The sequence below is a fragment of the Numenius arquata genome, chromosome 2 (assembly GCF_964106895.1).
Source record: "Numenius arquata chromosome 2, bNumArq3.hap1.1, whole genome shotgun sequence".
Classification (NCBI taxonomy): Eukaryota; Metazoa; Chordata; class Aves; order Charadriiformes; family Scolopacidae; genus Numenius; species Numenius arquata.
This window is the reverse complement of record NC_133577.1, coordinates 17,993,997-18,019,997: the sequence shown is the minus strand read 5'-3', so window position 1 is coordinate 18,019,997 and position 26,001 is coordinate 17,993,997.

Sequence of the window (26,001 nt, the reverse complement as noted above, 5' to 3'; positions counted from 1 at the left end):
CGCATGGACATCAATGCTTTGCATACATATACATATGCAATAGAACTTAACAATAGCATTTTGAGGGAAAAAAAAAATCTTTAAAAATATAGAAGTGGCTTATGACATTGGGATGATCATTGGAAGCTTGTGTAATATTTATGGGTTTTTTTCTTTGTTTTTCTAACAGCAGTTTTCTGATTAAAAAAACCAAAACTAACCATGAAGATAGCTTCAACTCTCAATTTGCACATGTAAATTGAAACTTTCCCCACCCACCTCCTCAGTTCCCCAAATATATGCACTTTCTCTCTACTTGCCCTGAGCTGTATTTGTCTGGAAGTACCAGTTGTGAAGAAGCTATGGGAATCCATTTCTAATTCTGCCAGGCAGCAGGTGGAGAATTAGCATAGTGACTTTCATTATGGGAAGCAGGAGGCACTGAGGATCTGGATTCAGAATCAGACATTTCAATGAACCTGTATCACAAATGAAAGGCTCCTGAGATTTACTACTATTTATTATTTATTACTGTTTAGCTCTCCCAGTTTTTCTCTCACTAGTTTTGGACCGTAATTCCATCTAACACAACAAAATAAGAAAGCTGGGATCAGGCAGATGCTTTTAAGTGAGGCACTCGGAGACGTGGGAAGGGCTGCAGGAGTTGACAGTTGGGCAGTGTGTTCCCTGGACTGGCTGCAGCCACGGGTGTCTGCCCTGGGTGGTTGCTGAACACAGGTGGCCATGACTGAGATTAAGTGGAGTCTGCGAGTCCTTGGCACCTCTGCCAGCAAGATGATGTAGTCTGACAGAGTGAGGGCTGGCCTTGGGAGTCTGGAGACCTGCAGCTCTAAACTTGTCTCTGTTCCTGACTTCTCCCTGTGGTTGCAGGCAATTCCCATGGTCTTTGTTCTTCTTTCTCCAACTGCAAAGTGAGGAAAGTATTATTGGCTTTTCTCACAGGGTTGGAAGATAAATTCATTAATATTTGTGAAACATCGGATACCATGGTGATAAGTGCCACAGAAAAGCCCATGAGGAAATTAATAATTAGGTATTCAGAGCAGGGTATGGATCTTATGCAGTAAATAAGGTGAGACTACACATTGAATGATGAGGATAAAAAGAAATATTGAATAGCTAATTCAGTCCCAGAGCACCATCCAGCTTCTGCACTGACTGAAGTAAAGGTCACGTGGAAACTTCCTATGCAATTGTGTTATTAAAGATTGTGTTGTAACATATGAACACCAGGGGTCTAAACTAAGGTTACCTGTACAGCATTAAATGTGGTGTTTTCCTAATATTTTATAGTTTACTTTGTATCTAAACTTCATTTTAATATATCTTTTCAGTTTCTAAAATAGTACTTCATTCATAATATATCTTGGGATGAAAAACATGGTATGAGGGAGAAAAGATGTTGACTTTAACAGCACTGAAAATTGATTTGAATACGTACTGAAAATTACCTCATCACATGCCCTTCCAATAACAAGGACAAGGCTAATCTGACAAACCACTGGTGTATTTAAACAGGTGAGAGGTACATTACCTGCTGGTAACTACAACTTTGAATCTAGCACCAAAGGAGTTTAATTATGCTAGTCTGGGTGTCAAAAGTTAACACTTACTAGGCAAAGGACTAGTCCTACTACACTAGAGGAAAATTACTTATGCCTGCAAAACATAAAGAAAGAAAAACACAGGTTATATTTTGTTTGCTGGGTATGATAGTTAATTGTAGTGCTGCCAGCCTTCTGTTCTTATACCTATAGATAGGACCCATATGTAGAATCAGAGAATCATTATGGTTGGAAGAGACCTAGCAATCAAATCAAACCAAACCATTAACCTAGCACTGCCAAGTCCACCACTAAACCATGTCCCCAAGCACCACATCTACATGACTTTTAAGTACCTCCAGGGTTGGTGCCTCAACCACTTCCATGGGCTCGCCATTCCAATGCTTGACAAGCCATTCAGTGAAGAAATTATTACTAATATTCAATCTAAATCTCTCCTGGTGCAACTTGAGGTCATTTCCTCTTGTCCTTTCACTTGTTACCTGGGACAAGAGACCGATCCCCCACCTCTCTACAACCTCCTTTCAGGTAGTTGTAGACAACAATAAGGTCTCCCCTCAGCCTCCTTTCCTCTAGACTAAATAATTGCAGTTCCTTCAGCTGCTCCTCATAAGACTTGTGCTCTAGACCCCTTATCAGCTGTACATCAGCTACAAAGGGATAAACTCTCCTTGCCACAAATAACACTAATTCCAGTTAAACAACTTTTCAGCTTACTTTTGGAATGGGTGATATAACTAGAAAAATAGCAGCTGGATAGATTATTGAATTAATTTCCTTGATATTTGTTAAACAATATGTTTGTTGGAGAGTACTTGGCCAGCTATGGCAGCAAATAGTATTTGCTGAATAAATTTGACTAATACTGGTGGGATGTGTCTAATATTTGATGAATGTAACTTGGCAGGTCCCTCATTCTCAGTTGCTTTATAAAGCCTTTCAGTTCTCTTGGCATGACTTCATTTTCTTTATTCTTTTTCCAGTAAGTACATTTATGGGTTTCCTGATCCTAATGTTGCTCCCTCACCTTTACCATAATTATCTCTTGGATGTGTTTCTTCTTCCCCACCCATACTTGACCTTCTGTACTCTTCTCTCTCTCCCCCTCATGTTGCATTAGCTCTGTGCTCTCTTGTATAATTTATATTCCTCCTTTCTGCACTTTTCTCAAATTCTTCTTCTCTCTGTAAGACCAGTGACTCTTCACTCTCCTGTGCATATCTTGGAAATGTGCCAAATATTCCATAGTTGTGAATCACTAGGAAAAAGTGATGTTGGCACTAATCAAAAGCTGTGATTAGATGAGAAATCACTCCTTTTACTACAGGCTTCTGGGAAAGAAGATGGACACTGAGGTCTTTATGATGGTGATGAGCTTCCTGGTGCTACACATTACACTCCTGCAGTGACTGGGTGAAACCATCCTCAAATTCCATGTATGGGTTTATACACACAGGGTATTTCCTGTCTCCTCACCCATCTGATTCAAAGCCATCTGTTGCGGAGAGTAGCTGCAAATAGTTGTGAACTCATGCCCTAGTGTGATAGGGCCAGCTCCGGTTTTACCTCCTCCCCATTTTTTACGCGTCTCTGTTCCCACACATCCTCACTGCTTCTTGCTCCTGCTCAGCAGGGAGCTTCCTCAGGCTGCAGTGCCAGCCCTGTTTGAACCCCATTGGTTTACTTGCTCTTTGGTGTTCTGGAAACCACCGACAGCAAGTGGTAAAATCCCCAAAAGTGGTAAAACCCCAAATGGTTTCCTCTTGGTGGCTTGAGAAATCTCTGAACAGCTGCAGAAGTCCTGGTGTTTCCCTGCCAAAAATACTGCGAAACAAGAATGTTTTGTTTTCATGCCAGGATGGTTTTCTTGCCAATGACTAAGGTAGAAAGGTGGGGTTTTTTGTTGTTGTTGGTTTGTTTTTAATTGGCAAACTTAAACTCCACAGAAATCTGGAGCAATTGGCCAGGAAAGATGTGTAATTGTCTAATTTGCTACATGGGTCTTCAAGCTGTGTTGCTAATAGCATGCCCTTTCCTTTAAGTCTGTCTTTAAAAGGTAGTTTTCAACTCTTGTGTCTCACATTATCTCTTGCAGGTAATTAAAGATTGCTTTTATTTTCCACAGAGGTGAGGAAAGAGGGCAAAGCCGGAGCCATTGAGCTGAGTAAATTCTCTCTGTGAGCCCAGGGCAGAGCTGAGGCCAGGCTGCTGTAATTCCCTCTGCCGTGGGGTCAGCTTTTCGCTCACGGCTTTGTTTTCTTCCTGCTTTGTTTTCTTCCCAGGGATGAGATCACTTCCACGGGTCAGGTGCATCTCTAGGATTTGTCCTTAATGCTGGCAACTCTTCAACTCCTTCAGCTGCTGCCAGTGTTGGGTGGGTGTAAGAAGCTAGTGCTTCACTGCTGCCTCCTTCCTGGAAAACAACGGCAGTAAAGATTTCGGACAGTCCAAAACCTATCAGTGCCTCACCTTAAAAGCTTTGTGAAAGAACAAGGATGTATGTGTGTGTTTGTTTTGGTTTGGTTGGTTTTTGGTTTTTTTTAATGTGAATTGACAAAAGTTTCTGGGTGGAGAAATTTAATTTATTTTTCACTTCCTTTGCTGAGCCTGAGCTCATCAGTACAGTGCTGGGCAGATGGCAGGTACCCAACCAGTCATATCAATGACTGCCCTTTGCAGTGGACAGGGATTTTTTCAGCCGATTTTCTTTCATTGCTTACTTGCTGTAGTGATTCTCCCAAGCTGGTGCATCCTTGTAAATTAAGAAAAAATGAATAAGAAGGAAGAAAATACTTTCTGTTGTCTCAAGACACATTGATCAGCTTGCTCTACACTGACTGACTCAATTTTTAGCTGCAACCAAAAGAAAAGCTTATTATTTGGGTTTGATTTTTTTAAAATAAGGTTGCTTGTGAGGTTTAGGTGCTGATCCTATTTTTTATTGCATTGTAGCAATATGACAAAGACCCTTTTCCCTTTCCCTTTCCCTTTCCCTTTCCTTTTCCCTTTCCCTTTCCCTTTCCTTTTCCCTTTCCCTTTCCCCCCTTTTCCTTTGCTAGAGTGATGATTTTGCATAGAACAGGTGGTAAACTAGAGAAATATTTAGTTTGATTACTTTCATATTTTTTTACTGTTTGGACTGATCAAGTATTAATTTTGCACAGTTAGCAATGAACTGAGGTAGAAAAGTCATATAATTTTGTTAACATAAAGTAAAATGGAAAATATATTTTTGCATTAATTTAAAATTTGATATCTAGTTGAAGCAAGCAACTCATATCTGATACTGGTAGAAAAGTTACAGAGGCTGAAAACAGCAGAAATAAATATTTAAGATCAACACTTTTTTGGCCAATCTCTGTGGCCTCTAAAAAACAGGAGGAGGGCATGGTTTTATTGTGGGTTAAACTAAAAACTTTCTAGGAAGCTGAACCTGAAAAGAGTACACACAGCGGACTCTTTGTGAAACCTGCAGTTATTGCTATATAGTTATTATAAATGTGTCATCTGTGTGTGCGATAAAGGTCCATAACATTTTGAAGAAGTGCCAATTATGCACCTGTTATGAATTTTCTGTTTATAGTGCCAATTCCTCACATGGTGCTTAGGTTTTTAATACTAATATGACTGAAGTCAGAGCTCTGTGTTGAAACATTCTAAATAACACCTAGTGTGAGCTGCTAGGCATAGTCTCTATACATAAAGGCATGAGTTCCTGGAGCAATGTATTTTTTAAAAAAATATTAGCACTTTCTTTCAGTTCTGAAATCAATCTACTGATTAATCTTTGTTAATAATTAAGTAGTCTGGACTTTTTCTTGGTCAGGTTTTATTTCTGAAACTTTCATTACAATATAGCATATAGCACACAGACTGGGCTAACATATGGAATCAGAAATCTGCTACAGCTCTATGTGTTACCAGAATGTTTTCAGTGTTTGGCTGCTGCAGGGGAATATATAACCTGAAGACATCAAGCTTCCCTATGCAACACATTGGGAAATCTACATGTCTCAGAAATAGGGACTGACAAAACCCACTAATCTCCAGACTGGTTTGAGCATTAGTCTCAGGATCAGAGGTTATCACAAAGCTCCCTCAAACATGCCAATATGGATTTGGGTAGAGACTATCCACTGGAGACAATGTTGTTTTATAAAACTCTGGGAGGTGGGAGAAAAATTCGAGTTGCTGTCTCTTGCTTTCAAGGAACTTCTTTACCCTTTTGGGAATTCACCGCCTAGAATCGGTCCTGATAGTAACCGTCTATGCCTTTTAAAAGAAAAACAAAAACATACCAGTGCAAAAGTTAGTCCTTTCAAGAAATAAAACCAGCAATAGACTCCATACACACAAAGCCTGAAAGGAATGAGGGGTCCTTTGCTTCGTACTTGAAGACAAGATCACTCATCAGTATGGGTGGGGAAGGAGAAAGTTCAGTCATACTGTACCTTGGGGTCTTGAACTCATGTCCTGCTCTCTTAAGAGAGTCGTAATCCCTGAACTGTAAATTGTCCTGGGTTATTGTAATTTGCTGACAATCTCTTCAAAATCTGTGGTCCAGAGAAGAACTCTTCTCTCTTAAAGTGCTCCTTATTTCAGTCACCACCCTGTTCCATGGATTTTGATGCAGGTCACAAAAGTGAGATGCTTCCCAAGTCTAGGGGTCCCAAAGGCAGTTTCTAGGCCCCATGTGACTCACAAAGCCTATGTAATGGTCTCTCAAAAGGGCTATTTATCAGGGATTATAAAATTAGCTGTGGATACTGGGTTTTAGATAATTTCAATTATGCTCATTGTCCAGCCTGTTAAGTGGAAGTGGATGAGCAACTTTGGGATTCACCACCCTGGTGGGTAATTGCTTTTTTAATTAGAAGAAGGAAATTGCAGTCGCGTCTCCAAAACCCTGATTTGAAATGCTTCAGATAGTGGTTGAAGTAGAAAGACAGGAGGTGCCCGAGTGCTGTGCTTCTTTCTCCTTCCTTTATCCTTTTCCTTTTGAAGGAAGGTGGCAGTTGGAGCTGTAGGTTAGCAAAAATTGATCTGATGGTGTTGCAAAGACTATGTGCTCTTGAATAAGTCCCTCCATCCTCCACGTCCAGTGATTGACTCCAGCACAGTGCAAGCATGAACCAGATGCTGAATCACTCAGCCTGTCAAAAGTGGGATCTTCTTCTGTATGAACAAATGCAAGTCTTAGGTGTCTAAATGCAAGTCTTAGGTGTCTGGGGAACTTTGATGTGGAAAAGGGATGTACCTCTACAACTGCTGACAGCTAGGCAGGTGGTCTGAGGATCTCAGTTCTGAACTTGTAAATCCTACTTTAATTCAACTTCTAAATATAGAATCTTCTTGTGGATTTATGCTTATGTGATTTCTAGCAGGAAGGACAGTTAAACATGGAAATGGATTTTATGTAACAAGGTTGTATAATTTCAATTATCAGATGTTTCTTAGCTTGTGTTAGACATCAGTCAGGACTAATTTATATACAGTAGATTCTGTCTTGGAGCAGGGGGTGAACTGGATGGTATCTGGGTGTCCCTTACAGCCCTACTTACTGTAATTTATGCTTAGAGTAAACCTTTAGCTGTTCTTCTGAACTGGTCTGCAAGGTTATGATGGTTGGTTTGTTCGTGTGGTTTTTAATAAAAATTGGAGGTTGAAAATCAAGAAAATCTGCTGAGCATTGTTGTTCAGTCTCTCAAATCTTGAAGTCAAAAAGTAAATCTGAAAAAGTGTCATAAAATTCATCTGAAGATTCTGTCTCACTGTTTACTGCAGGATTGATTTATATGCTATGAAGTTATGCTAAGGCATATTCCATGTTCCAGAGCAAAGCCGCTGAGACTATTTAAGTTCTCTGGATTAGTGCTGGTCCAACTGAGAATGGAATTTGGCTCATTGGCTTCTTTGGGACTGCATAAATATGAATTGGGACAAGTTTTGATCATACAAGTGTAGTTGATTCCAATATTTAAATGCACATGTAGCTGATTACAAAAATACTGTCAGAGCACTAGATACAAGTTATTACTGTAGAATGAACAAAACCTACCCCAACTGCACCCATTAAATATATATAAGGAGAAGTACCTCAGTAGGTTTGCTTGCTCTTCTTCCTGCAATATATAGTCTTAACTACATGTTACTGAGTTAATTTCAGTTGTGTCTCCCTCAATATGCTTACTTACAATTCTATGAAAGAAAAAACTGTATTTAATAAACAGCTTTTGGTCCACAGGTTCTTTAGAGTGAAAGTACAAAAAAATTTGGCTACCTGGCCTAGAGTACAGTTAAAAGGCAAACTGCTGCTAGCTGTCCAGTGGGTATTACTTAGGTTGGAGCACTGGGTATTGTCCTGAAATTGTAACACTGCTGTCTTGTGTTTTTCAGGTATCATAAAATGGAAAGTATTAAACCTCATCAATACTTGGTTTGACAGAGAAATGCATATTTTTGACTTAGTAGGTTACACTGAGTTAGCAATGTTCCAGCATGGGGTTTGGGTCATTTGAGGTCTGCTGCTGGTCTCTAATATGGGAAAAACTTGTCTGTGACCATTTTAGTTGCTGGAAATTCATTAAAGACTTTAAAGTTTCTTTGTTAGCTTGAAAAGGCTGCATTTAGAGAAGTGATTAAAAATGAGTTCACACATGCAGATACACACATTTTAAAACTGGATGTTAGGTGTCACTATTTGTATGCCGGAGAGCTAACCTAAATGTTTGAGTTGATGCAAGATATGCTTCTGCTATGGTTCCCTATCGTATAGTGCAAGATCAAGCCTATGAAGAACACTCTAAAATCTTCAGGATCTATTTCATAGAGATGAATTCTTGAGATATGCTGAAAATTACTGCCTTTCATTTTAATTGACTATAAAAAGTAATGACATTATGTAAAAGTGGAACCATTTTTCTCCTACAGTGGAATTCAAATAGCTAAATACTCTTCCTATCTCTCTTCACCCAGAATCACCTTATATCTTTTCCCCCTATGTGTTTCTGAGGTATCCAGCCTTCTTGTGGTGGTGTTGCTTTTTTGAAACAGCCCAATATTAAATTACTGTCTGCCTGAGAGCCTATTTGCTGAATTCCCTCCAAAGTTTGATTTAACAAATAGTGATGCTATGATGGCAAATCCATCATGGAGAGAGCGGAAATGGGAACTTTGCACGCTAGTGACAGTACTAGCTGAGCACTGTTAGCAGAGATGATAGAAAGCTTTATTTAGACTTTGAATCTGTTTTTCTGCAGTAGCAATGAAATTACTTGGGGTAGCGCACTTCCTCTTTTCCACAGCACTGCGTTATTTTCTGAATGGACAAGGTCATGTTCTAACTAGATGGGTTTCACTTATGGCATGTCATGCTTGAACAGACACAAGCCAACTGATGAAACTGCAAAAATTTGAATGCCAACCTTAGAGATTGCCTGCTAAATGGTATTTCTATGATGTACAAGTTAATTTTCTAGCGAGTCCTTCTCTCCCATGCCCCACTGCTGTCTTAGTTGTTAATCTGTTCTAATGCTGATTGCAAATGCCGGTGTGCTCCTCTCAGGACACTTATTGTTCTACCTTGTACTTGCTGGATAACAGTTATAATTAAAGGTGAGTATGACACTTTCCTTCTCAAGCAAATTGTATCCACTTCCCAAGATTGTATTATCTCTCTTACCTGGTTACAAAGATTATGCTGGAAATGCCATGGTGTTCTTGGGCAGAAAAGCTAACAGGAATCTGAGAAGTTGGAATAGGGGAATAGATTTATTAGTTAGGTCATCCAGAGAGTCTCATGGCTAATGCAAGATAGTCCTCTATTCATTTTCTTATACGTTTTTTCATCTAATTTTATCAGCGCCCAAAAGATGGGACTTCTGCCAATTACTGTTGGGAGACTATAACAGGTTAATACATCTCACATTGAAGAAGTTTTTCATGATGTTCAGTGTAAATTATTTCACAGATGAAATATACCTTACTGTCAGGGAGCAGCCTAAATTTTCACTTTCTTAATTTCATCCCATTACTCCTCGTTATATCCCTTGTACCAATCTAAATAATTCATCACCCTTCTTAATGTTTATACCCTTCAAATATTTATAGGCAGTTATCACATCTCTCTTTAGTCAAAGCTTAGCTGAGCTGTTCATATTTAGACCTTTTAATCTTTCTTCATAAGCAAATCCTTCTACATGAGATTGAGGGCCTGATCCTCAAAGGTATGTAGGTGCCTGTCATTGACTTCAGTGGAACTGTGGCCTAAATATTACTACCATTAGGCAGCAGGTTTTTTTCTTGTCTGAATTACTACTAATTTGTCAGTATTAGCTACTGAGGAGCACAGAACTGAATGCAATATTCCAGGAGCTTTTTGTCCAGTCTTCTGTGCTCTTCTGTGTTGTATACCACCTCAGTATGTGCATCCTTGAGATTGTGTTGCACTTCTTGCTAGCATACAGCATTGAAAATTTGTTTTTAAGGTAGTGTGCAGTATTACCCTTACTTTGCCTTCTGGATCTCAGTATTCTAGATGTCTTGCTAGTGATTATTTAACATAAGCTTCTTGTTTCCTAAGATATCCTATCTGTTTTCAGACTTTGGATCCCCTTATAGCATTGCTCACTCTTCACTAGAATTTACAAGATCTCCCAGTTTCCTACTCTGCATGTGTGTGTGTATGTGAGTATATGTATTTCTTATACAAGTATATATATATAAAAAAAATGATACTTCCCATTGCCTGAACATAAATGAAAATTAAGACTGAATTGAGATGAAAACTGAACATTAATCTCTATATCACTATACTATATGGTTTTCCAACTTCATGCAGTAACATTTATCACTACTCTTTATTTACAGATTTTTTTCAACCTATTTATTGTCCATGTAACTCTGCTCATACCCAAGCCAATTTGAATTAAGTTTGTAAGGCAGAATCTCTGTATCAAATGCTCTACTAAAATCCAGGTACAGTAAATCTAGTGTAGTACATATTTCATTTTTCTCAGTGGCCCCTTAGGTCCTTCAGGTATGAGTTTTTGTTTGAATCTTCCATTTTTAGCCTGTGCAGTATCAGTTACGACTGGTGGTTATGGTTTCTGGGCTACCACCACTGGAAAAAGTCTCTCGTTCCAGTCATATATGGAAATAGTCATCCCAGGTTTGGATTTAGGCTAGACTGAAATTTTGTGAAATAAAGTGTAGATTTCTACCATCCCAAAAAGTTTGGACCCGCGGGCCCAGGTCTGGAATGAGTCAGGGCTGGACAGACCAGCATACCAGTGGTAATTACTATGGTTTTGTGGACTTGTTAACAAAGATTTTTCTTTTTTTTTTACAGAATCAGAACAAAATATTTTGTAGCTATGAAAAAAAGAAAAACAAACAACAATTTTGCTTATATAAAATTACTTTGAGGTTTTGTTCTTTTAGTCCTTTTTATCTTCATTATAGAAATAGTTAAATATTTCGAAATTAAAATCAAGTACTATGTAAATGTGTAAGTGCATTTTTTTTTTTCAGTGGATAACTAAATCTAATAACCAGATTTGAATTAACTTTACAGAGAATTCTTGGCTACATCAGAGCTTTTTCTGAGTAAATAGCTTTTGCATAGCTCTACTTCCATTTTGTATCTGGCAAACATGAAATCTGATCCTGGAACTTGATACTGCTATTTTAGATGCCATACTTCTGATGCAAGGTGATGCTACATCGCAGTCTGTATAACATCCACAAGCTTGCTAAACCAAAGTGTCTCTCCTTTGCTTCTTTTTCTTTCAGTGTTTGGGTGGTGGATTGGGATTTTTGCCTGAAAGGGCTTGACGCTTGTCAAGTCTGTAAGAAAACAATACAGACTTCAAAATATTACATGATAATAGCACCAAATTTGAATCATTGTCCTATGGCTGACTTAGCTCATCTATGTTATTTTGGTGTATGACTGTGTTTTATTGCAGGAAGCGCATTTTTGTTACATTTTAGTATTCACTACAATGCATTCACCAACTTTCATATCTCATTATTTCACATTTGCTTATTCAAAATCTCATGATACGGATTGTGTCATCTACAGAAAGTATTTTACTGACAACCCATTTAGATCTTCTACAGAGCTGCGGGGCGCTATTTTGAGTCTTTTATGCCATTGCCTTCCAGAGATATAGAATTTCAGCTTCAGCCTTGCAGACTGGCTTGTTTTTTGGCTTTTATTTTTGTTTTTCTAATTATGTTTTTGGTATCATATGAATTCATCCTTTCTTCCATTATTTTATCTACTGCTCAAAAAGCTGTATGCCTAAAGGATGCAATGATGCATATATATGTCCTACTAAAGGCACCCATACTCTGATTTTTGTTTGCGACCAGTGCCATGTGAGGGACTATTTTAAGTTACAGTATCAAAAAAAAAAGCTTTTGACAGTATAAACCCCAGTCTTCCCTGGCATTATTGGCCCATATAGCTCTCCTGGGAGATCCTTTTAAATGTAGGCAAGCCAATTCTGTGTAACCTTTAACTGAAGCAGAGTAAACAACAAAGAGAGCAAAACTCAGATTCTTCTGTGAGAGAGTGAGCACTTAACTGGGCTGCATGCTGACGTGAACCAAGCAGGATCATTCACACCTGGGGAATGAGGAATCTTTTTAAAAAACAGTAAGCAAAATGAACACGAAAGAAATAGTGCCTCCTAAAAATGGTGTATGAGTGCTTAACATCTCCTTTTTTGTCTTGTAATTTTATGTCTCTGCAAATGTGCAGTGCTGGAGAATCAGGCCCATAGTGTCCCTCACAGCCTGTAATGAGTTAAGAAATACCAACTGAGAAAATGTGCTCAAGACTTAGAGGAAAGAGAAAGGTATCACGCTCCTATAACTTCAAAGATCACTCAGATAAATTTATTGCAAACCCATTTTATTTCAATGCTGTATTTTAAACTCTGCGAAAAGTACTATTGCTTTCCCATATGTCATTAATCAAATGGTCATTCCTTTTCTATGTAGGAACACAATGTTTGGGTTTTGATTTCATTGGGTTATTTTCTTTTACTGATTCAAGTTTCAAAACTTCCAAATGTAATAAAATAGGAATGGCAGGAAGTTGATATACTTTTTTTCTCTCTTATTAGAATAATTGTGTTAGTGTCTTTAGTTTTAGAGAATGAATGATGACACCAATTATTGATCTTGTGACAGGTTAAGAAGAATATTATAATAATTCATATTAGTCAGCTTGACCTTTTATTGAGTTGACCTTTAGCATCTCTGAGAAAGAAAATTAAGGCACCTACATAATTTTGTGCTGTGATACTGAAATTCTGACATGGTTTGGATTACAGTTTGGACATTATTAAAAAATAGTAATCAGACAAATCATTAATCTGTATCAGTAACACAGGCAGATAGACAGAGTAGAGACAGGCTTTGCTCAATAACCAATAAGAACACTGCTGTTGGGGGAGGGGAGTTACTGTTTTGAAGGCTTTGTATTATTTATTCTTTGGTTTTGTGTTTTGTTTTGCCTTTTTTTTTTTAAGAAAAAGGTCCTCCAGAAAAGAAGACTTGAAAACAGGAATAAGCAAGCCTTCCAGTCCAACAAACAATGTAAGCTGGCTAATATTGACTGAATTTCAGTACCCCCTTCCACTATGCCCAAACATAATTTTTCTTGCCCTCTCCTGTGGAAAAGGCTAGTCTTGTTTGAGTTTTGTTGCAGCAAATCCTACTATAGCACCAATTTAATAAAAATATGTTCCATATGAAGAAAATCAGAGTCTGCAAATGGTGGAGGATTAACTAGTGCAATCTGGAATATCTTCCTGCAAAAAGGTGCCTGAGTCCCTCTTATCCAACAGTACTTGACCTCCCTGTAGGTCTTGCAGGAACACTAAAGTCTCTCTACTGTTTATCTCCATCTTTCTGCTTATGAAAGGAGGAAATAGACATGAAAAGGAGGCAAGGTGAGGCAAGTAGGGAAAACAAAGAAGGTTATCCAGGTAAGTGCATGTGCTCTTGTGGGAAGGGCCACGGTTCCTTCAGAGCAGCTGGCAGTGCCTTTTAGCAAGGGAATGCCTGCAAAACTGAAGTATGAAATTGCTCCAAAAGAACCTTGCCTAAAGTTTTCCATGAAATACATAGACTCTCTTCTACAATATTCAGAGCAGTCAGAAAAATAGTGCTAATCTTGTTGACCTTTAAACCTGATCTGTGTTAACAATGACAGGCTATTCCTGCCATCAGCCTTTCATCTGAAACAGCAGAGATTTTTGTGGCTGATTTGAAGGTTACAACCCTACTGATGACCAGTCTGATGCCTGGGGATAAATTCTCTTTCTTAGTTGCCCTCTTAAAAACCATGGCAACCGCACATATACACAACACCAAGTAAATAAACAAATATACCCAAGTGAAAAGATAGTGACTGTGCAAAAATAACTCCAAATGTGCAAAAGCTAGGAAATGTCAGAATTAATTTGTTAGTGCAACTTTGGTGTGCTCCACTATACACATACTTAATATTACAGCCTACTTATGTGATCATATACTACCCTTTTCCTAGGATTTCTGGCTTGTGTGCAGAATAGGCCTATCTAAAAGAGAAGTGAGGAAAGTGTAGCAAAGGAGAGTATTCCCTATATGTGCCTTGCTTTGTTGTCTGTATTCTTTTAAATGCGCATAGTGAATCATATAGGCAGTTGCAAGGAGAAAAATTATAGTTTCTTGGGTTGTTTCCTTGAACATCAGCCTATAGAGATGGATTTTCTTCCCCTTCTTGCCATAGAAATCCTATGTGATGTTAGGTGAGGGATTTCAAATCATTCTTGTCACAGCTGGCAAGGAATTTCCTGCCATTGTTTCCTGCATGCCATTTATGGTATCTAAGATGGGACCTCTTTCAGCTGTAACTGAATTTCTTGAAGCTGCGCTGTGATCAAAAGTGATGGTGTGCAGTACTGGGCACACCAGGAAAAAAGAAGTCAGTGCCCAATTGTGAAGTCTGAAGTCAGAGAACTTTTGATCCTAATAAATTTGTGCCTCTGTTGCCCATCTGCAGAATGAAAGGAATGCTTCTGCCTTGCTGGCAGGCTGTAAATGTTAACTCCGGTTCAGGCACTGTCATGGGGAGTTCCATAGAAAAGCTGAGGGAAAATTAATCATTCTGTTTCAGGAACAGAGTTTCAGTCATAAGTCACAGACCACATACTGTGAAGATACACCACAGTAATGAACAACTGCTCAGTCATTCCCCACATTGACCAAAACATGGATCCTGCAGAAATATTAAAGGCCACTGTCATTGAGAATTGTAGCAGAGAAGTTAAGCAACAGGAAGCTGAATGAAGTTACATATAACCACATTTGCCACATAACTATATGTCATAACATTTTGGTGGTTTTCCTTGCAACTCTTTTCCTTACAATTTTTCACAGATGATGGAGGAAGCCATGCTGCACTGCCTAAAGACCTGACTTCCCCAGGGGTTTCTTGTAAGCTGTAACTGAGACCAGAAAAACTTGAAGTTTTCCATTTCTAGACATACAAATAGGATGCAGTGACAGCATTAGAAAAATGAAACATTATGGATTAGCAGAATCTAGTCCTGGGTACTCCAAAGGAATCACTGAAGTTTTGCCGCTGTGCTATTTCAGCTAACACTAGAAAAGCTTTTCATGGAAAAGTTTATTTCGGTATTCAGAGATATTTTGCAGGCTTATTGTGAATAATGGATGGAAACCTAAGATTATTTTTTTACTTTTTTATGTTTTTTGCTCCCATGTATAACCACAAATCCAAAACTACGTCATGAGCAAAAAGAACTTTTGGAGCTGCATGTGTAGAAGGGTTTAAGACCTCATATGACCCGCTCACACAAGTACTTTTCTGCATGGCTTTGCATAATTCTTAGCACCCTACAACTTTTCTGAGAGAAAAATTAACATCATCCACCACAGTCAGGAGCATTCAGGACTTAATTAGTTCTCTTCCATGGTGAGAAATTTCACATAGGCAAATTTCAGCCAGAAACAATTGGAATTCATACCTGTTCACTGTGCTCTAGGATCTTCCAACTGTGACAGCTTATCAGCAGGAGTATCCAGCAGCCTAGGCTAATTAAACACTGTATGGAATATTTCATCTATGTTGAGCCTGTAGCATCCTTAGTCTTACAGAGCAACCTTTTACTCTGCAGGCAGCGCTACTGAGTTTGGTCAGCATCCTCAGACCCTGTAAGGTATTCCTGCTTTGGGTCAACAGAGGTACCATAGGATGGCTCTATCTTGATGAAGGCCAGAAAGATCTCCAATTCTTCCCATTATTTATACCCCATGTTTTGTTAACCTTGGGCATTATTTAAACAGCGATAAAAAAAGGTAAATAGTTAATCTCTGCAGCAAATCATGCTTTTTAACTGTTCTGAGCTTGGCAAAAGTGTTTTATTCATGGCATATTACCAGAGGAAGGGAGAAAAGGCCACAGGTATAACAACAAACCAAGACAGTAACACATTTTTACATGGTTTTATATTCATTGGAGATTCAGTGCCTTGGAAAGGTAGGCTTTTGGGAGGTCAGTAATTAAACAAAACAAGTTGATTCAGAATTGTTTTTCTCCAATGGTTTAAAGTAGCATTGGAAGAAGAGAAGTGCTCGCAAGTGAGAGTTTACCCTGATCCAAGTGTAAGATGTGCGTATAACAAGGATCTTTGATTTGGCTGTTACCAGTAAGACAGGCAGCAGTAGGAGGAATATGATCTTTGGTATCCTGGACAGATACTGCTGTACCAATGGAGTTATGAAAAAGAATTTTCCTGAGCTGTTCTTGGCTTTTGGTGTCAGGAGCAAAGCAATCTAAAAAGGATGCTGTCAAGTAATATCAAATAAGTCTCCTATAGAAATATATACAAAATCTTTCATGTGGGGAATAAGCAGTGCATGTGTGTACAGTAGAGATACTGGAGGATAGATATAATGGTACTATTTTTGTCAAGGCAACTCCCTTTTAACAATGAGTTTGTGCAAAGGTCTTCATCAGTATAGATCTGCAGACTGGCATAATCTTGGCCTTGGCTTTTCAGTGGGATGCTAAGGAGGGTGGAAGTGGCAAGTGAAGAATGGGGAAAGAAAGTCAGCATTTAGGAATATGTCAACTTTTGGAACCTTTTGTATAGGAACTAGGTACCAAAAATAAGGGTTAGCTATCTATGCTATTACTTAGTGGCTTGTCTTCCTAAACAATGAAAGCCACAGCTAACGGTTTTGAGCACTCCTGTCTCATCACACATGCTCAGTGTTGCTGCTTTGATCTATGCCATTTTGGGTTTTGATCTCTTCTCCTTCTTCCTCCCCCTTTCCCTCTGCCCATCAATAGCAAAGAGCTGCTTTGCTGAATTTAGGGACAAGCTGGACTTTTAAGCTGCTATCTATTGTTGGTTATCCAATTTCATTTAAGGGGAATTCCGATTTAAAATACTCCTTTTGTTTCTTTTGGTGCCTTAGCCCAGATAAAGCAACCATTAGTAGTGGTGCAATCTCTTTGGAACTTTCCTGTGAATGTATTGGGAAATACATATTAAATACATTACATCCACATGTGTAATATAAATTTAATCTCCAAGCCACTAACTCCCAGGTCTACCTCCTGCATCCCTTAGGGTGGGAAGCCTTGTAAGCTAATTAGTGATAGCACATAAGCCTCAGCCCTGAAGGACATTGTTCATTTTATTACTTGTGCTATGCTGAATAAGGGAGGATGCTGCTGGATGATAAAATGCATGGAAGCAGAAGAAACACTTGGCAACAGAAGAAAGTTTCAGGAATGCTCAGACATCCTCAGCAAGTTTGTAGATGACATGTGTGATTGTGGTGTAGTTTACACGCCTGAGAGACAGGATGCCATCCAGAGGAACCTGGACAGGCTCAAGAAGTGGGCCTGTGTTCAACAAGGCCAAGTGCAGGGTCCTGCACCTGGGTCGGGGCAATGCCTGGTATCAATACAGGCTGGGGGATGAAGGGATTGAGAGCAGCCCTGCTGAGAAGGACTTGAGGGTTCCCGTGGACAAAAAGTTGGACATGAGCCAACAACGTGCACTTGCAGCCCAGAAAGCCAACTGTATCCTGAAGTGTGGCCTGCAGGTCAAGTGAGGTGATTCTGCCCCTCTACTCTGCTCTAGAGAGCAAGTCTGGGGTACTGAGTCCAGTTCTGGAGCCCTCAGCACAGTGAAGGCATGGACCTGTGGAGCTGGTCCAGAGGAGGGCCATAAAAATGATCAGAGAGCTGGAGCACCTCTTATATGAGGACAAGTTCAGAGAGTTGGGGTTGTTCAGCCTGGAGAAGAGAAGGCTGCAGGGAGACCTCATTGGGGCCTTAAAAGGGTTTTATACGAAAGATGGGGACAAACTTTTTAGCAGGATCTGTTGCGATAGGACAAGGCTTTGAACTAAAAGATGGTAGACTTATACTAGATACAAGTAAGAAATTTTTTTACGATGAGGGTGGTGAGAACTGAAACAGGTTGCCCAGAGAGGTGGTAGATGCGCCATCCCTGGAAACATTACAAGTCTGGTTAGACAGGGCTCTGAGCAACCTGATCTAGTTGAAGATGTCTCTGCTTATTGCAGGGGGGTTGGACTAGATGACCTTTAAATGTCCCTTCCAACCCAAACTATTCTACGATTCTATTCTATAATCCCACTACAAGGACATCCTGCAGTCACGTGTTACATGCCTCTGATCAACCCATAGGTGATTTGAGAAACAACTACAAGATAAACTTACATATCTACCTATATATATAGATATTAAAGTACTCTGCCTCCATAGGGCTCAGTGGAGTTCTCAAGGGCTCTTCGGCTACTGACTGGACCTGAGCCTAAGTGCTACAGTCCATTGAAAAATGATATCTGCCATGTCTCAGTAATCTAGGTGATAAAATATCAATTGAACCTTTTTCTGAAAATGCACTCCTGAAAACACTTCATATAGTAGCACAGATGTTCATCATTTGTATTCCTTTCTCAAAACATATAAGCAAGGATTAAAAAAGTAACTTTTGTTTTCTTATATATATTGGCCTTTCAAATCTACCATGCTTACTTTTCCACTGGGGTGTTGGTTAGACTTTTTCTTTCCTTAGATCTTGCTAGTATAGCTTTTGGTTACCTTTTGTTTTGTAAGGTTTGTTTTCCCAGATGTTCCCTGGGCAGTAAAGTCTCAAAGATTAACCATTGTTTCAGATATGAGTGAAAGAGGTTTGAAGACAGCAGCACTTACTACCGTGTTTCTCTTCTCTACCACCACAAAATTCTTTGCTGCAATTTCTCCACTGTCTTTAGAAAGATTATTCACAATTTGTGCCTGCCTTTGCAAACTGAGACTTAAGAATGACTACTATATTTTAACACTAGCCCTTGTCTACAGTTGCGTTTTCCTTATACCCACTAAAAGATTTCAGATTTTGATGGGATCCAAAATCACTTTGAAAAGGTGACAGAGCAGCAGCCTAGGTACGAATTTCCTTGTTTTGGTATGAAATATAAGTGGTGCAGGATAAATCAGAACTGGTGACTGCCTGTGTAACCTCATGTTTCATCTGAAAGAAACAACTCTAACAGTAAAGAAGGAAGCTCTGTTCTTAGTCATTCCTGGACAAAAAGGCTCCAAAACAATGTCCACTGCAAGGAATTGCCTGAAATAATCTCCTTGTTTGATCATCAATATGTTAATGACAACACTTGTAAGCTGTGGGCACTGGAGGCTAGAAAAGAACAAGACACTCAAATAGAATAAAGAGTTGGTTGCATTGCCAGCTTCCTCAGATATTTGGCTTTTATTCTGTATATCTTTTTGTTTGGTGGATCTCCGTATCTAACATTATTGTCCCCCTTCATTCTCCTCCCTGAGTTCCGTATCCCTTTGCATATATCTGTTCCATATACCTGTTGCATACCTTTGCGTTCTGCTGGGGCTTTAGCATCGTTGGACGCTGGCTGCTGAAAGATTTTTCTTAGAATACAGTGGAGTAATAAAATATCATTTGTGAGTGGGGGAAAGGAAAGTGGGATCCACAGCATAGAGATGTTCTAAAATGCAGAAATTAGAAATAAATTATTCAAAAGCAGTAGTATTTTTATGGCACTGTGACCTCTTTTCCTGCTGGGGCTTCTTAGAGAAGCCTAGAAATAACGAAAGGTGTGGGATACAAAATAACAAAGGCTAGAAAAAGTGTTCACTAGTGAGATGAAAAACTAGGCTTGGAGATTAACTTGCTCTTTGAAACCTCTTTCTTCTTACAGAAATAACCAATAGAACAGGCTCGGTGGCCCTTACCCTTACTGAAACTAAGTGAGTTAGAGCACATCAGGGAACCACAGTAACTTTCCAAGCACACCCATGTCAATACAAATTAGCCACTAATTACTACAAAACACTGACTTTCTGTATCAAAAGGTGTGTGGGAGTTCAGTTTACTCATGCCCCTTGTGTATGTAGTAATGATGTCTCAATTACTTACATGTGTACGTGTGTCTGAGAGATGCATGGGCACCCATTAATATGCTTGCGCATTTCACTTGTGTTTATATACTAACTGAATACATTTACTCCAGTACTTGTCAGCGATTCATTTATTAGCTGGCCATTATACCTTCTCCTGTGTCAGTATTTAAGTAGTATTCTATCAGGGGCCTATGGGGTATTCTGTCTTGGTTACGGATGTAAAGCCAAGAGCTCGGATATATGAAATGCACTTGGAACTTGAAATGCACTTCTTCTGGTGCTACAAGAAATGCTGCTCTTGATATTTCACATTATTTGCAGTAGGAAGGCTTCAAAGTCCAGTATGGTGGGCAATTTCAAGTGGGATGGTTTCATTCTCTCTCAGGGCAGGATCTTTGTGTTGCCCTTGAACAAGTACAGTCACAGAGTACATCCTCATCCTATCCGCTCAGAGTAACAACTAGTTACAAGTAGAAAGCGGGGTGTGTGTTTGATGGGAAAAAGAGAAGTGATGATGGGACTGCTCCGGTTCATTATCCCAGACTTTCAACCCTGCTCCCAGCACAAGCCTGTGATTAAGCAAAGCTACATTTGTCCTGTCCCCAACCCCCTGAAGTTGATCTACACGTACTAGGGTTTGGGGTATTTTCCCAGGCCCTGTGTTATATACCATGTTGCTGCACGTAGCTGAACACCCTCATGTTTAAAAGCTTCAGATGAAGAGCTTTTGAAAGAGCATTTCTTAATGCAATGTTGTATAAGAGGCTGAGCAGCCCAGCTGAAGATGATGAGACTCGGTAGATGTTGGGTATGACCCAATATTTTATCCTTCGTCAGGAGCTAAGGAAGCTGGCTTGACTTTGACTTGAGAGATCACTGCAGGGACAATTTCATTACTATGGGGCACTGCTTACATTTTTCTCTGAAAACTGAAGACGTATTTTGACTATCTTACTGCATATTGGAAGAAAAAAGGCTGGTATTGTTATTGAGAATCATACATAATCTAATGTTTTTCAGCAATAGAAGCAATAGGCTTGGTAGGATGTGGAAGAAAGTCAATGTCTCTGCTGTAGATAAGACAAACCTCTGCTAAAATCACTGTGTGTCAATTGGTCTAAAATTTGCTTGGGCTTGGTTGCAAAATCTGACACAAATCCTGGATTGCTGAACAGCAACCACTTTGGAAATGAAAAAGCACCACCTTATTAAATGGAAACTAATGGGCGCATGTACAGATGTTTTCATTTTCCTTAACTGCCATAGAGCCTATGAAGCAGTTTTAGTCCCATTTTGTAGTACCTATGGGAGTAAAATGGTTCTATATACAAAATACCAACTGTAATGTGTTCCTCAACTTCAGTGACTATGTGAGAGAAATTAGGGGATTTTACATTATTATGAAATGTTTGGATTTGGTAAAATTAAGCTTAAAAAAAAAAAAACAACAAAAAAACCAACTTAAAATTAAGCTTGAGCTAAGGCCTTAGTAGGTGGATTGAAATGTGTCTTCCCCACCCCTGACTGCCCCACCCAGTTCAAACCTCTAAAAAATTATTCTTTTCTACCACAGTATCATTTATGCTTCAGAGTCTATAAAATGCAGTTTCAGGTGATGCCTGTATTTGTTTTGTTGTTGCTTAAAATTAGGAAATGAAAAAAAAAATATTTCCACATGCAGGTCCCTTAACATTTTTGCATAGTTTTTAATTAAAAATATATTCAAATTATTATTGCAGATGAATGATTTTACAGTGACAGACAGCGGGGGGGTTCTGCACTTGGCAGTACTCCATTAAGACTGTATGACTTGTAATTAGAAATGAGCTAATGCCAAAGCTGATCTTTTTTTGAAGTCTGAGTGTGTTCAGAGAGAAAGACTGTGTTTTAATTAAGAATAGGCTGGCCAGTAGCAAAGTTCAGGACTTCTACAAAGTGTAGCAGCATACAACTCAGCAAAACGCATAAAATTGACTTAAGTTCCATCATCTGACCAAAGCAATTTCTGTGACCTTAAGCAGGTTTTGAATTTAGTGGGTACTAAAGATATACTTAGAATTTAAAAATATAAAGAATTTTGATGACTTTTGACATTAGATTTACAGCTTTGGTTGTACGCATTTTTATTTAGCATAATTATAAATGAGGTGATGTCAAAACTTTTTTCCTAGGAGTTAATAATATTGAACCTTTTCACTACAATTTAATAAAGTGTCTGGAATTCCTCATCTTCCCTTTTAAAATGTATCACCTTGTATTTTTCAGCAATGAATTTCATGGACTCTAAGCAGTAAATAGGGCATGAATTTTCTATTGTAAGACTGTGAATTAGAACTTTTGTGATTTTGAGTGCCTATGCATAGCGGAAGTGGAAGACACCCAAATAATTCTTATATCAAGGATTACAATGAGACTAGAAGCTGGTAATGCTGATGAACTTCTTACAGTCTCCTGGGTACATACTTGTTCCTGTTTCTCTTCAGATGAATGCCATTATAATAAACGCTTTTGTTTACAACCTCTCTTCCAATCCAGGAAGTATTTGAATGTATTCAGCATACAGTAGAGAGGGACATATTCATCTGTCACTGAAGTGCAGTCACCTTTGAGGTGAAACTTGGCAGCAATTCTTACATTAAAGTACTGTTGATAGTCTGATCCTTTTTTTTTTTTTTTTTTTTTTAAACAAGATGAAGCCTCACCATAAATCAAGAACTGCCTTTTCTCTTTCTCTCTCTTCATATGACTTCTTATACTGGAACAAAAGTAGTTCTCGGTCCTTTGTCAGTGCTTATTTTTGAAAGGAGACTTTGAGTTAATGGTGAACATGTTATTCTGAACTTCAGCAAAGGGTCTTAGTCTGCCATTAAATTTGTGCTACAGGGGAGACAGACAAGGGGAGTAAAGATGCCAGACAGTCCAGAGCTTAATATATTCCTCACAGCTGGAGATGACGTGACAGTCCTCTTGTCATTTGGCAACAAATTTAAAAATATTTTTCTGGAGCCAAATGCCACCACCATACAGATTTCTCACTACGCTGCAAGATTCAGGCCACTGAGGCTATTATTTTATTAAAGTGTCTTGGAGTGAAAGACTCCATTGTAAACAGCCCTTGTCTTTGGAAAAGACCTTTCTCCTACATATATCCTATATATATATATTTTTTTTTTTGGCACATTGATGACAGAACAGGCATTAAATCTGGGCAGAGATAATGCCAGGTGATAAATTTTTTTACTCCTGACCGCATAAATCAATTGGCAGAACTGTACACTGTTTGGTGTAACAGTGTGCCATTTTTAATTTGTTACTACTGCAGTGCAAACTAATTTTAGCTCCTTAATGCTTGCTCTTTGTTGCAGTTTGCAAAGCAACTCCAGATTAAAAGCAATACAATAAGTGACTATATTTATTGGCCTTATACGAACAACTGACAATGAGAAAATCACAACTGATGCCAGTATTAGCGTTGCTACATCTAGGTACTAATGAAAAACCCAGTTGCATTTTTAGTATGACTGGTATCAATTCATAGAATGCTATTAATATCTAGTTTGATTTTCAAGAGGCCCTTGCTGATATTTAGGGAAGAGAGGGAGACAAATCTCATGTTTTAGTAGACCCCAGTTTGCCAAGGGTAAAGAAATTAGATTTTCAACTGGTATAGTTGTAGATCGGGTTTCCAGAGTTCTGTATGATCCCATCCTGTTGAGAAGTTTGAGGAAGAAATTCTCAGTGATCTGTTTGCAGAATTCTTCCCTTATTTTTCCATTAGTATTTGGAAGGGACCAATGACAGCGTCCAAGAGAGAGGAAGAATATGTCTTTTCTGTATATAAGGATCTCAAAAGTTACCTCTTTGCTCAGCTTTCTACTGAACCTCTGTCTCCTGAAAACATTGTATAATGCTTCTGCATTTTCACAGTAGCTCTATCACCCCAGGTCCTGGAGTCCAGTGTGAGAGGATGGCTGAAGAAGCAGTGATTAACAGAACAGTCAGGCATCCATTGCAATAAGGACTAGACACCAAATCAGTTGAAAAGCCAAAAGCAAAGAAATCCAGAAAGAGAAGACATTAATATTTCACCCCTGCCATATTTATTCCTTCCGTTCTTAACAAAAGATCTGCTGTAATTTTTGTTCCTTAAATGAACTGCTTGTAAAGATGTTATGGGGAACTGCATCTTACTGCAAGAAAATCAGAGCAGGAGGGAGAAATAAAGAAATCTGGGCAACAGACGAATAATAAATTTGAGAAGCAATGGAGAGTCAACAATATGGAGCTACCAAAGAGTGCAGTTCATTAATCTGCAGGTCTTTAAGACGGGGATGTTCTTGTGGAGAAGCTGGCAAGTTTATATGAATAAATGGATAAGTATTTCACTTCAGATGAGCAGTGATGGCCTTGAACTGAGCTGAAGAGAGTCAATTTTGATGAGGGCAATTTGAGGCAAATCCCTAAATGACCCATCACTGTGAGACAAGTATATTCAATAAGCTTCCTGTGTTAAAACAAAAAAATTACTATATGCATAAACTTGTGTAAGCAGTTATATAGGTGTTGTCGTCTTTGAAATTTATATTAGGTATCACATGTACTTTCAGGTTGTGAATATCTTCATGCAGATTAATACTAAAGTGAATTAACCATGAAACACCACCTGTTGTGTTAGCAAAAAGCTGGAGTGATGTCCCACTTCAGGCTTTGGGGATATCTTTGTGCTTACAAAAAGATGGGGGTTGCCATATCACCTGTGTGCGCACAGCTTATTGTGGCTTTGGTTGTATTAGAGTGGAAAAAATAGTGTCTTCATTAAGGCTCTGAGTATTTAGCATTTATAGGTGATATTTATGACCTCTAGATGTAGAGTGGTTGGGTTAAACAGTCTGTGGCTCCCTGCTGGTGCTACAGCTGTAAAGCAAAGACCTTTAGCAAAGAGGCCAGAGCCTGCCCTTTAGTAATTACAGGGTGAGTTTATGCAGCCCTCTAGGATACTTGAGTCCTGCTAGTGTCTGCACTTTATTGTATATCTTGCTATATAATAGCTCTATATATTTTTATACAATATTATTCTTATTATATATTTATGTCTATATTGTGTATAGGTATTTTAATATATACTTGGTATCTCTATATATTTCTATGTAGGTTATCTCTATATATGGTTTACATGTAAACTACCTATCTCTTTTGTAAACTACCTATCTTTTTCTATATGTGTATATATAGATACATCCATATGTAGTATCTTGGTATGGTCCTGGGCAACCTGCTTCAGGAGACCCTGCCTGAGCAGGGAGATTAGACCAGATAGTCTCCAGAGGTCTCTTCTGACTTCAGCCTGTGATTCTGTGACTAAGGAAAACCTTTGTTTTTCACTCAGCAGTAGATCAATGCCCTAAAGGAAGGAGCTGAATGTCAGCTAAAATCATAGTATTTTGGGATATGCTTTTTAGAAAGAGGTAATTTTCTTATTGCTTTGGCTTACCTCACTATTCATTTTTCCTGCAGTTTTGGACATCCCATTTCCCTCTGCTATCTAGCATATCTTTTCACATCAGCAATCCTATTCTCTTCTAACTTCCTAGATGTGGACTGGAGAAGCAGGAAACTGAACAGTTTGCTGTAACATCAAGGTCAGTGGATGACCTTTTCCTCCCACACCCCTTTTTGTAGGCTTCACAAGGAGCGTTCCGCTGTGCTATGGCTTACTGATGAGAACAGACAAAGTGCAGCTAAAACATTGGTCAGCATCATTTCAGGGAAAGTAGGACTAAGACAAAGTAATCTCTGTGCCAATGACATAATTGCTCCATCATCTTCTTACCCCATTTATCCTTCTTCCTCAGGAGCAATAGAATGGATATCCAACGGCTTATGTATTCCTCTGCAGATTCGTCAAAAATTGTTTCTCTGTACTCTCACTGCTTT